Source organism: Helianthus annuus, chromosome 2 (assembly GCF_002127325.2).
Source record: "Helianthus annuus cultivar XRQ/B chromosome 2, HanXRQr2.0-SUNRISE, whole genome shotgun sequence".
NCBI lineage: Eukaryota > Viridiplantae > Streptophyta > Magnoliopsida > Asterales > Asteraceae > Helianthus > Helianthus annuus.
This window is the reverse complement of record NC_035434.2, coordinates 25,624,493-25,636,428: the sequence shown is the minus strand read 5'-3', so window position 1 is coordinate 25,636,428 and position 11,936 is coordinate 25,624,493. Positions and strand designations below refer to the sequence as shown.

Here is an 11,936-nt window from a genome sequence, read left to right as displayed (position 1 = left end):
AGCTGACATAAAAATGAGATAAGATAAACTGAGCGGGTCGGGTAACACGTCATGACCCGTTAATATTTTATATTTTTTTGAATTTTATATTTTCTTTTGATTCAATGTCAGTTTGTTGACTATACCATCTCCATTTTGTTTGCAGAACTCTTATTATTAGCAGCTCTTACATTTGATCCTCTTGAAATATAAAAAAAAACCCATTAATGGTTAGCATCAACAACCAGTGTTTACATTGTATATATATAGATTGGTTTTTAAATGTCTTATTTTGTAACTTTAGTACATAATTGCATGTTAATCAACGAATTAAAAATATGCAATGAGATGGTTGTTTTTATTCTTACATAGGTGGTTCTCACTATTGTCGATTTTGTTCGAGCGAGTTTGACTTCCCACGGGGACTATCAGCAACATTCTTGGTAAAAATGATAGTTTTAATAACTTTTTTTTGGGGACAATACATTAACTTTATAGATTTATGTTTTAAAATATTAACTATACCAGCAGGAGTTTGGTAATTTCAAGTCTCCAATGTACTCAAGACTTCCTCAGTATTGACACCACCGCTGCCATTGGTGATCGATGACGGTAGTTGAGGTAAACGTTAATGGCAATCTAATATCGATGGTTTACAAAAAAATACGTTTGTCACATCATCAATTGTTTTGGGAACTTTTAATACATATTTTTTAACTAAATTTTTGTGTACCTATTTGGTTATATTATAAGAACTTCGTTGTTCCTGTTTTCTCATGACTTTTTGATGAATAAAACATGGATTTTAATTAGCTTTGATTGTTTACGAATAGTCGAGTAGAAGATCAGGTGTGGTTCAAGCAACACTATCGGAGAGATGTGGGTATCATTCACAGGGAATTCCTACTCTTTTTTTCGATGGCATCAATTACCTAATTCACATGAAAAATCTATGGATCAAGGTAAATTGATATCACCATATGTTTAAAACTGAAGTTGCAGAAGTTAATTATTATGATTTATTGAGTTTTACTTGAGTTATTTTTAGTTTTATCTTTGTATAGAGGGTTAAATTTGTGGGTGTTGCTTCAATCAAGAGCTTTGTTTTGCTTGATTAGCTATAATTTAATATTAATTTTCTATATTTCGTGTCCGTTTGTATAATCATTGCCAACGACTATATTTAGGGATTTAGATTTCATCCCAATATGATAACACAAAATAGTAACTTGGATTATATTTTGTATGTTTTCGTCCCAATATAGATGAAGGAGGAGATCATTAGTGAGGTTGATAAATTATGACCCAATATTGACGTAGGGATAGGATATTCTTAGTTCCATTCTGGATGATGGTATAGAACCTTCAATGGCTGATGAGACGGGTCTTATGCCAACGATCAGATTATTTGCAAGCCACCGTTCACCATACTCGCTTTTCAGTTTTCGTACACTAATATCTGTTGATCGTGTTTCAAAGCATCTGAAACACATGTGTTTATTAAAAATTGTTGAAGTGTGTTGGTGTATTGTTACAGGTTGAATCAAGCAGAGGGCAGAACACGAAAGGCGCGTACACGCTTATTTGTTGATCATGGAAATTAGGAGAAGAAGGTGATGCAACTGGTCTGTCAATATGAGGTTCGTTTGCAAAGATACATAGCTATGATTGATATGCGGGTACTTTTCGATAAAACAAAAAGAAAACACATGGTTCATTAAACTGTTATGCTCATTTACACCAAATATCTGTTGATCGTGTTTCAAAGCATCTGAAACACATGTGTTTATTAAAAATTGTTGAAGTGTGTTGGTGTATTGTTACAGGTTGAATCAAGCAGAGGGCAGAACACGAAAGGCGCGTACACGGTTATTTGTTGATCATGGAAATTAGGAGAAGAAGGTGATGCAACTGGTCTGTCAATATGAGGTTCGTTTGCAAAGATACATAGCTATGATTGATATGCGGGTACTTTTCGATAAAACAAAAAGAAAACACATGGTTCATTAAACTGTTATGCTCATTTACACCAAATTATAATATTAGGACATGTATAAACATGGTTGAGCTTGATAATTTATTGTGTATCTTACCAGACTAATGCTTTATTATGAAAGATTGATGCTTCTTTGAAGCAATCATATGCCTTTTATGCTGCATTTGATGGAATTCCAGGGCTACAGGTAACTTTATTATAACTATTATTATAGCATTTCATTTCGTTATCTTTTTGTTATATTACCTAACAATTGTATATTTGTACATGTTAAAAAATGAGCCCCCTCATTAGGGTGTATTTATTTGTTTTAGGCATCTGGAGCATATATATTTTCCATCCAAATGGTAAATATTCTATTGGCTCTCAGAAGCAGGTATTCATTTTTTGTGATATTATTTAATAGCGTTAAACATATGATTCGTGAAGAGACATGGTAAAAAAATACAGGTTATTTTTCTATCGCAGATTCGTGACGATAGAGTTGAGTGGGATCTTGAAGTGAATCAACTTATTGCATGAAACTGTTATCCTTTTGTAGTGGAAATAATGGCTATTATTACAAATTTCCTCACAATAGACATTTAGACTAAATATTTTTGTGGTGTGAATAATGTTTCTTTGGTTTATGGTAGTGGAAATGTGGCTTCAGGATATATGGGAATGCATATGGTCAATAGGTCGGTGTTTTTGACTTCTTAATTTATAAAATAATGAAGTCATTTGGTCAAAGTCAAACCTAATGCTCAAACCTAATGATTTGTATGCGTTCAAAAAACTTGAGTTTTTATATCTATTAGCGCGACAACTAAGGTATTTTCATTTCAGAAAGCAATATCTTAGTATGCGGTCATAGAACACAATCTTTGTTTCTTAAAATCTTCGCATTTATGAGCGTATGATGTTACGTCTTTGAAGGTTATTTCATTAGGTGATGATTGTTTTTTCAACTGGTCTAAAACGAATTCAAGGTTATTGGTTACGAAACTCCAGCAAGCAGAAGTATTTTCATTTCTTTAATTAAATCATTACGTTGTGAGTATTCACGGGTAATAACGATTACTTCAATAAATTAAACTTATTCATTTGTGTTTTAGTCCACCCGCGAACCTCGCGGGTTCTTAAACTAGTATACGTATATAGAAAAAAGTAAATTAGTTTGATCCAAAATTGGGTTGAAGACATGAACGATCATATTCAAATTTAGTTTTATCTTTTACGTATGTATATTTTTGAAATAAATTTAGTCTGATCAATAAGATATACTACATAAAAACTAGAGAGATGCGAGAGAAAATAGGTTATATAGTTGGTTAATTATTTTATTCAAAAATATATTATCTAATGAATTACAATCATACCCTTTTTGTTTATTTTTTAATTTGTAATATTGAAATGAAATGAGTGGTCTATATTGGTTCTATAAGTTCTCAATAAAAATAGGGTTCTGAAAAAAACCCAACCCTATATATATAGGAACAGGATCAGGAGAGAACGCCTCAAAGTGTGAGAATGGTGAAAATGATTCTCAGCCACAAGATCTTAGTGGTTTGTGGTTGAAATTGATGCGATGACATTTTTGTAAATAATAGGGGCCTTGGAACTACCAAGAGGGGTAAAATAGGAAGATTACATTCTAATCACATGCCATTTTCCCCCTCATATTTAAACGACAATAACTTTTTTATACGTGATTATTTTTCGAAAAAAAATACACCATAAAACTCAGCGTTTTTTAATCTTTCCAACGAGTATACTATTAATATACTTTTCGAAAAAAAAATTAACTGGGTTTTATGGCGTTTTCTGAACTTTGTGTTTTATGCCGTTTTAGACTATGTATTTTCATTGCGTTTTTCTGAACTAGGTGTTTTTACGGCGTTTTAACTAGGTATTTTCATGGCGTTTTTCTGAACTGAGTGTTTTATGGCATTTTCAACTGAGTTTTTTCATGACTTTTTGTGAACTGAGTGTTTTATTGCGTTTTTACAGTACAAATTATGATTTTTCTGAGCTAAAAAAATATTAATTTAGGCGGTTAGACACATAAAACGCACAAAAATCAGTACAAAAAATGGTTTTTTTGAGCTGTTGTAAATTATAGCTCAAAAAATAGCTTTTTTTGTTATGACGTTTTAACTTTTAACTAGGAGCTGGCTCAAAAAATGTTTTTTTTAAGCTGTTGTAATTTATAGCTCAAAAAGTAGTTTTTTTATGGCGTTTTAATTGGGAGCTATATGACTAAAAAATGTTTTTTTTGACCTGTTGTAAATTATAGCTTAAAAATAGCTTTTTTTGTTATGGCGTTTTAACGTTTAACTGGGAGGCTGGCTTAAAAAAATGGTTTTTTTTGAGCTGTTGTAATTTATAATTCAAAAAAATAGTTTTTTTTATTATGGCGTTTTTTAACTGGGAGCTATATGGCTCAAAAAAATGGTTTTTTTTAGTTGTTGTAAATTATAGTTTGGCGTTCAAAAAAATTGTTTTTTTTTAGCTGTTGTAAATTATAGCTCAAAAAATAGCTTTTGAGTGTTTCATGGCGTTCAAAAAAATGGATTTTTTGAGCTGTTGTAAATATAGCTCAAAAAATAGCTTTTGAGTGTTTTATGGCGTTTTAACTTGGTATTTTTCATGGCGTTTTTTGAATTGGGTGTTTTTATGGCGTTTTATTTGAACACCCAGTTCATGTGAGTGGGTTTTTTGACAATATTACCCTTAGTGTAATTTAACATCAATGCCACATGTCACCACCAAAATCGTTCTCACCGTTCTCACACTTTTCACCGTTCTCTCTAAATCCTGACTATATATATATAGGAGAAGGATCCGTTAGGAACCACCCTTTATTGCGAGAACCAATGTGAACACAACAAAAAATAGCTAAAAAACACACAATTTTTTTTTAACATTTTTTATAAAAAAATCGCTACTTTTAGTAGGCAAAATTTTTTTTGGCTACTAAAAGTAGCGATTTTAATGTAAAAAATATTAAAAAAATTTGTATGTTTTTTTGATTTTTTAGGTTTTTTGAGGGTTTAGTTTTTAGCATTTTAGCTTGGGGAGGGGGGTAAGTATTTTTAGGGGGGAGGGGGTTAGTTTTTTTTTTTTTTTTTTTTTTTGGGGGGGGGGGCGTGGGTGTTAGGTTTTTTTAGCTATTTTAGGTTGCGTTCACATTGGTTCTCGCGGTTCTCGCAATAAAGGTGGTTCTCGCATGAACCTTACCATATATATATATATATATATATATATATATATATACTAGTAGGGTGCCCGCGCGATGCGGCGGTGGCGACACTTTGCATTGCAAAACTCGTTTCTGGTAGTTTTCTTATTCGTATAATATTTATGATAACATTATTGTGGTGGATATATGTCATAAGTTTACACATATGTAAAAGTTCTGTTCTTTTATAAAAAATAATAACCAAAAGACAAAAAATATTGTTTTTTTGTATAAAAATTAATAATCAAAAGACAAAAAATAAAAGATAAGTTGTTATAATTGTAAAGTTTGTTTATTTTATTGGTTAAATTATAAAGTATAATTTTATTCTTTAAAGTTCATAACTTTTTATAAATATCCACATAGTACTCATCTAATAAACTTTAAGTTTAAAATTTTCGTTATTATAAAAATAAAAAATAGTATTTGACTCGTAAGTACGTTTTAGAGCTTTAACTTAAATTGTTAAATTTCGGGTTTTTACAATATAAAAAATTTATATTTTTATAAGATTTCATAAACTGTTTTTATAAAAAATAAGATGATAAGAGTTTATATCTTTATTAACTTTATATCATACTAAGTTCAAATTTTTAGTTTCTAACTAATCTTATCTATATGAGTCTACTTTTAACTAATAATCCCTAAAAATATGCAACACAATCTACTACTATGTATCTAGAACTGACTAATATTATCTATAACAATATAGTTGAACTTATAATTCCTAAATGTTTGAAACCCAGTTTAGAATTTATCTAGTAAAGATTGTAAATTCCTGGAGTATTTTATTTATATTACTTGTTATAAAAATGTTTATAAAATAATTATTTTTTTATTAACTTTATATCATAGTAAGTTCAGTTTTTTAGTTTAGTATTAAAGTTTATTACTTTATTACTTTTTAATTAAAAAATGCAAATTATTAGATTAATATCCAAGAATAACTGCAATAATTATTTTTTTTATAAGTTGACTTATAATTCCTAAAATTTTGGGACATAGTTTACTATTTATCTACTAAATATCGTAAATTAGTATTAAATAATTCCTAAAGTTTTGGGATATAGTTTACTATCTATCTACTAATCCGTAAATTAGTATTAAATAATTCCTAAAATTTTGGAACATAGTTTATCTTCTATCTACTAAATATCAAAGTTTTGTTTTGTTATAAAAATTAATAATAAATAAAGTATAGAAAAACTGTTTTAAACATGTAAAGATTCGTTTGTTAATAAAAAATACTAAACAAATGACAAAAAATAAGTTGCTATCGTTATAAAGTAAGTTTATTTTGTTGGTGAAATGATAAAGTTTATAATTTTATTGTTTAAAGTCCATAACTTTTTTAAATATCCACATCATACTCATCCTATAAACTTTAATTTTAAAATTTTCGTTTTTGAAAAAGTAAAAAGTAAAAAATAGTAGGTGACTTGTAGGTACGTTTTAAACACCTTTAACTAATGTTAAATTTCATTTTTATAAATATTTAAAAAATCATATTTTTATAAAACAGTTTTTATAAAAAAATAGGATGTAAAAGTTTATATCTTTATTAACTTTATCTTTTTATTTAAGAAATACAAATTATTCGAAAAATCTATAATATTATATAATTATTTTTTCATATCTCGTGTCGTCCAACAGTTTTTTTTTATAGAAGGCACTAATGGATATATACGAAATCCTCGTGAAATATGACTGTTAAATTGAATAAGTTTAGTGTGCTTTGTAAATACAATCTTGAATTTACTCCAAACCAAGAGGTAGTTTTCATGTTTTGGCCATTCTTGGTAATCGAATTTATCTCTTTGGAAATGATCAAGTACGAACATGTAAATTATATAATACGAACATGATTAAGTACTAAAGTATATTAGTTCAATCGAGATGTAAATTATAAGTGCAATAAAATAACACAAAACATAAACTTCAAATATAAAATAAACTTTATTATTCATGGGATAGTCTATATCAAACAAAAACAACTGAAAATGAAAAAAAAAACATAAAAACACTTGATATATTTCATCTAAAATCTCTACTTTTTTGATCCGTTTTTCTTGTTTGTGCTCGAATCAACAGTATCATCTAATTCATCTTCTTTCTCATCGTCCTCAGATCATCTAAATTTATAACCTCGACCCATTTCCATTCAGAGAGTCTCTTAGATCTTTTCTTTTGATTCTCATACTTCCGATCCTTAAAAAACAAAAATTTAATAAAAAAGTTAAAAAATGATTAAATAAATTTAAAAAAAGAACAAATATTGAATAAAAAAATTTAAAAAAGATTAAATAAATTTTAAAATTACCTCTTCACTAAATTGACGTTGAAGCTTAGACTTGTATGGACTGAACATTGCACCATAAGAAATAATTTCAACACTATTATCACCATCATCCTACAATAAAACACCAAATAATAACATAACGAACTTGTTAATATGAAAGATTATAAGCAAAAATATTACTTAAAAACTAACAAAAGCTTGTTCGACAACTGGGGTGTTTAAATTGGTGTGTTGAATCTGAAAAATCAAATAAGTTAGTATTCACATAAAAGTAAATAAAAGAAAACAATTATTCATTATTGCGATATAACAAAACTTATCATAGAACCGACCTTAGATTTTTCAATATCGCATGCTTGTTTTTTCGCATCAAGTGAATTCAGAACTGGCTCCATATTTTAAATTTGTTTAGCAATAGAAATGTAGAATTGTGAGTGTTTGCTATGTATTTATAGTAATCCATTAGGGTTTAGTTTTAGATTGGTCATCCATTTATTTAGGAAGTTTGTTGTGAGTTTTAAGTTTTTAAAATAAGATGCACATATCCTATTTAGTTTGTTGTGGCATGTTTAATAGGAAGTTTGTTGTGAGTTTTATCTATACTTACTATATTAAACATGCCACAACAAATTGACTCTGTACAAGTAAAATTAGGGAATACTTTAGTTTATTAATGCCGTTAAAAATAAAAAACTTGGGTAAAAACAAATGTTAATGTACGGTAGCTAGATAATGGTCAAAGCTGGCTTGGGTAAAAAACAAATGTTGGCTTTAATCAATTGTACATTTATGCATCGGCTATTTGTACTTTATGAACGCACGGCGAAACTAAAAAAGACAACTATCGAAACGTTTAAAAAAATGTGCCGATCGTCATGGTACATTCGGATTTTTTTTTAAAAACATTACGGGTTGTAAGATATCGCAGGAATTCATTAAAGAATTAAAGAGGAGGGGGGAAGTGTAACTAATTACTCATAATTATGTTAAATGTCAAGGATTTAAATGTAATAGATTGAGGGACTAAAAAATAATTATGGTTTAAAAGACCACTTTACCCTCATTCTAGGGGTTTATTTATAAATAGGGCTGTAAACGAACCGAACGTTCAGCGAACAGTTCGTGAACCGTTCGGCGGGAAGTTCATTTATGTTCGTTCGTTTAATAAACGAACGAACATGAACAAGAAATTTCGTTCGATTAGTTAAATGAACGAACATGAACAGAGGTCTCGTTCGTTCGATTGTGTTCGTGAACATCCGGTAAGGTGTTCGTGAACATTCGTTGATTTGCGTTCGTTTATGTTCGTATATTTGTGTTTTAATTGAAGAACTTTGTACTTTCTTATATTTTATATGTACTTTTTATATTATTAAACTTTTATTTATTTTATTACCCTAACAATGAAACTAGGAAACTCACTTTCACCTTGTTTATGTATCATTTCCCTTTCATTTCTCACTATCTACATCGGCGAATACGATCGACCTCTGTTCCACAATAAGGGATTCAAGTTCGAGTGCTACTCTCTGGGCCATCTATCTTTATCCTTCTCCGCGTTCGTCAAAATTATTTGTGTTCGTTTGTGTTCGTGAACCGTTCGCGAACACGCTCATTTCCTTAATGAACGAACACGAACATAAAATCCCGTTCGGTAAGTGTTCATGAACCGTTCATGAACACATTTATTTCCTTAACGAACGAACACGAACAAGGCCTTGTTCGTGTTCGTTCAGTTCGTTTACAGCCCTATTTATAAATGATGGGGGAAGAAGTTCTTAACTTTTGGGAATCCTTCCCTCATGTATTATAATATAGTATAGATACTAGTCTAAGTACCCGTGTAATACAAGGGTGGCTAAACAACAAATAAATTATACTTTGAAACGTAAATTCTTTATTACAGGTTCGTTGGAATATTATGATGTATTTTAATCTACATAAATGTAAAGTTAGTACCTCAGAATATTATGATCAATGATGCCTATTGATAATACCCGCGAATATTGCGGTGTTGAACAATGATATGTTTCTTACTTTTTCAAAACAAAATACGTTGTTATCATATCAATTTGAAGTTATAATATAAAAAAAACATATTCATCGTACTACAAATGTAAAAAAAGTGGATCGATGATGTGTATGTAAGAAATATGATTCTCGGATGTTCAATATATATTTAAAATTTGTTACTCTAAAACTTATGGTTCATGGAATTTCGTAACAAATAACTTCAAATTCGGTTTAGACCAATTGAAAAAACAATCAGTTGTACATTACTAAACTTGTAAATATATTTACAATTAATTGTAAAAAAATTGAACATCTAATAAGAAATTTATATCCTAAAATAAACAAAACAATAGGTATTAAAATTGTTTGAGTAAAATATATAAAAGTAAAAAATTCTTACCAAACTTACCGTCCAATTACTTTTTTTTAATAAATACTTACGGCAAAAATATATGAGAAAATCTTTTAACAAAACAATCATCATCATCATTGCAAATATATCAAATCAACTTCTTGAAAATAAGCTTACCTTCTTCACATGCTTCAAGAAAAACTTCACCGGCGGTTCTAAGAATTGGTAAAGGTAACTTCCGACTTCATCTCCGATCAGTTGTAAGAACATTGTTACTTTCATTTACCAACTAAAATTATCATCAGTATTATAAACAACTCACGAATTGTGTTTATTTCCAACGATTATTGAAGAATTAGACATGAAATCAGAGTTAGGTTTTTATTAATTCGAAAGTTCTGTATGTTATCTGTGTTTAAGAAGGAGTATATGTATTGCATGTGTTTGACTGTATATAATTTCGGTTAATACTTTGATTTGGTTGATAGATTTTGATGATATTGTTATGAAGAAAAAATGTTAGTTAATAGTGTGATTTGGATGATTGAATAGATATGATTATCATCTTAAATTTATGATCCAGAATTTTTTTTGTTGAATTGTATTCAAAGTAAGATTATATTTAACTCATCTTGAACACTATAAAATGATAATTTTTGGTAAAAAATAATTGACTCATTTATTTATTTCTAATAATCTATATAAATGTAATGATCAGGAAAAGTTGCTTTAGTCTTGTTTATATGTATATTGTATATATTAATTGTATCAGCAAAATGTGTGTGAAAATCTGTTTAAAATGTTATTTTCTTATTGATATGAACATATATGTATCGATTGAAGTTCAACACTAAATGTTTATACCATATGTTGGTATAATGCAGGTTTAAAAAATGAGTCCCTCATGCATTGCAATTTTAGAAGAGCCATCGTCGTTAAAACTTGTATGTATAAAGCTTACAAAATAATATATATAACCTGTATTACAAATTATGTAAAGACTAACTTTAACCGCAGGTGCTGCCAATTGATTTTGTTAAGAATGTATATGGAGAATATTGGCAAAGGAAAAAAATAATGATAAATCATGAAAGTCGTAGAAGTTGGCCAGTTTCTTTAAGAAGTGTAAGTGGGGAATCCATTATAACCGACGGATGGAGTCATTTAGTAAGGGATCTTGAATTGACAAAGAGGACGATATTGCGATTAAGGATAATGGAGGACAAAAGTATGGAAATCAGTTGCTTCGTTGAAAACATAAGTGGTGAATCTTTTGTAACATTCAATCGTTACAACGTTTTAAAGATAATAGTAAGTATACTATTATTTCTTAATGATTTTTTATTTTGTCATACTTGAAATATAGATGATTTACATAAATATATATCAATAAACTGTTACATTACTTTTCAGGTGCTTCCAGAAGCTTATGTCACAAAATGTTACTCGTACGTACCAGTGAACGACTGTTACAACATAAATGCAGCAGGTCATAGTTGGAAAGTTGAGACGGAAAAAATAAATGATAACTATGTTTTTTACAAAAGGTTGTCCGAAGTTATTTCATGATCTTGGAATAGAAGAGGATGATTTACTGTTGTTGACGAAAACTGACAACGCCACATTTGAGATAAAGATATATCGTAGAGGAGTTGAGTTAGATGTGAACATCAAAGAAGAAAGTGATGATGAATCTGTGCTGGAAATACCTAAAGACACATACTACAAAAACGTTGACTTTGTAAGTATTTTATACTAAATTATAAGAGTTTAGTAAAAAATCCGACTTACTTACGTATGTTATTGTATGACAGCCTTTCTGTGAAGACGATGATTCAGTTGATCTGTTTATGTGTGAGGTAATAAGCATCCATTTATGTAGATAAATATAAATTAGAATAAGCTTTTGGGATTTTACTAAGTATAAATGTATTATAAATAGATGAATGAAAGTGATTACAAAGATGAGGGGAGTAAGAACGTTGGTGGAGAAGAAGTCTCAAACGGAAACAAAGAGTGTGATGAGAGAAGAGATAAACCAACTGCCAAAAGAAGATGTAACAATTTCAATCAT

At 29.1% G+C, this 11,936-nt stretch overlaps 2 long non-coding RNA genes across 2 annotated transcripts; both read left to right on the top strand.

The window, feature by feature from the left end:
• The first annotated feature begins 347 nt into the window (after positions 1-347).
• LOC110902750 lies at positions 348-900 on the top strand. Its single transcript, XR_002571397.2, has 3 exons — positions 348-422; positions 508-600; positions 813-900. It is a non-coding gene; the product is annotated as an uncharacterized LOC110902750 (long non-coding RNA).
• A 1,205-nt stretch (positions 901-2,105) lies between these two features.
• LOC110902758 lies at positions 2,106-2,631 on the top strand. Its single transcript, XR_002571402.1, has 3 exons — positions 2,106-2,162; positions 2,290-2,351; positions 2,444-2,631. It is a non-coding gene; the product is annotated as an uncharacterized LOC110902758 (long non-coding RNA).
• The last annotated feature ends 9,305 nt before the right edge of the window (positions 2,632-11,936 follow it).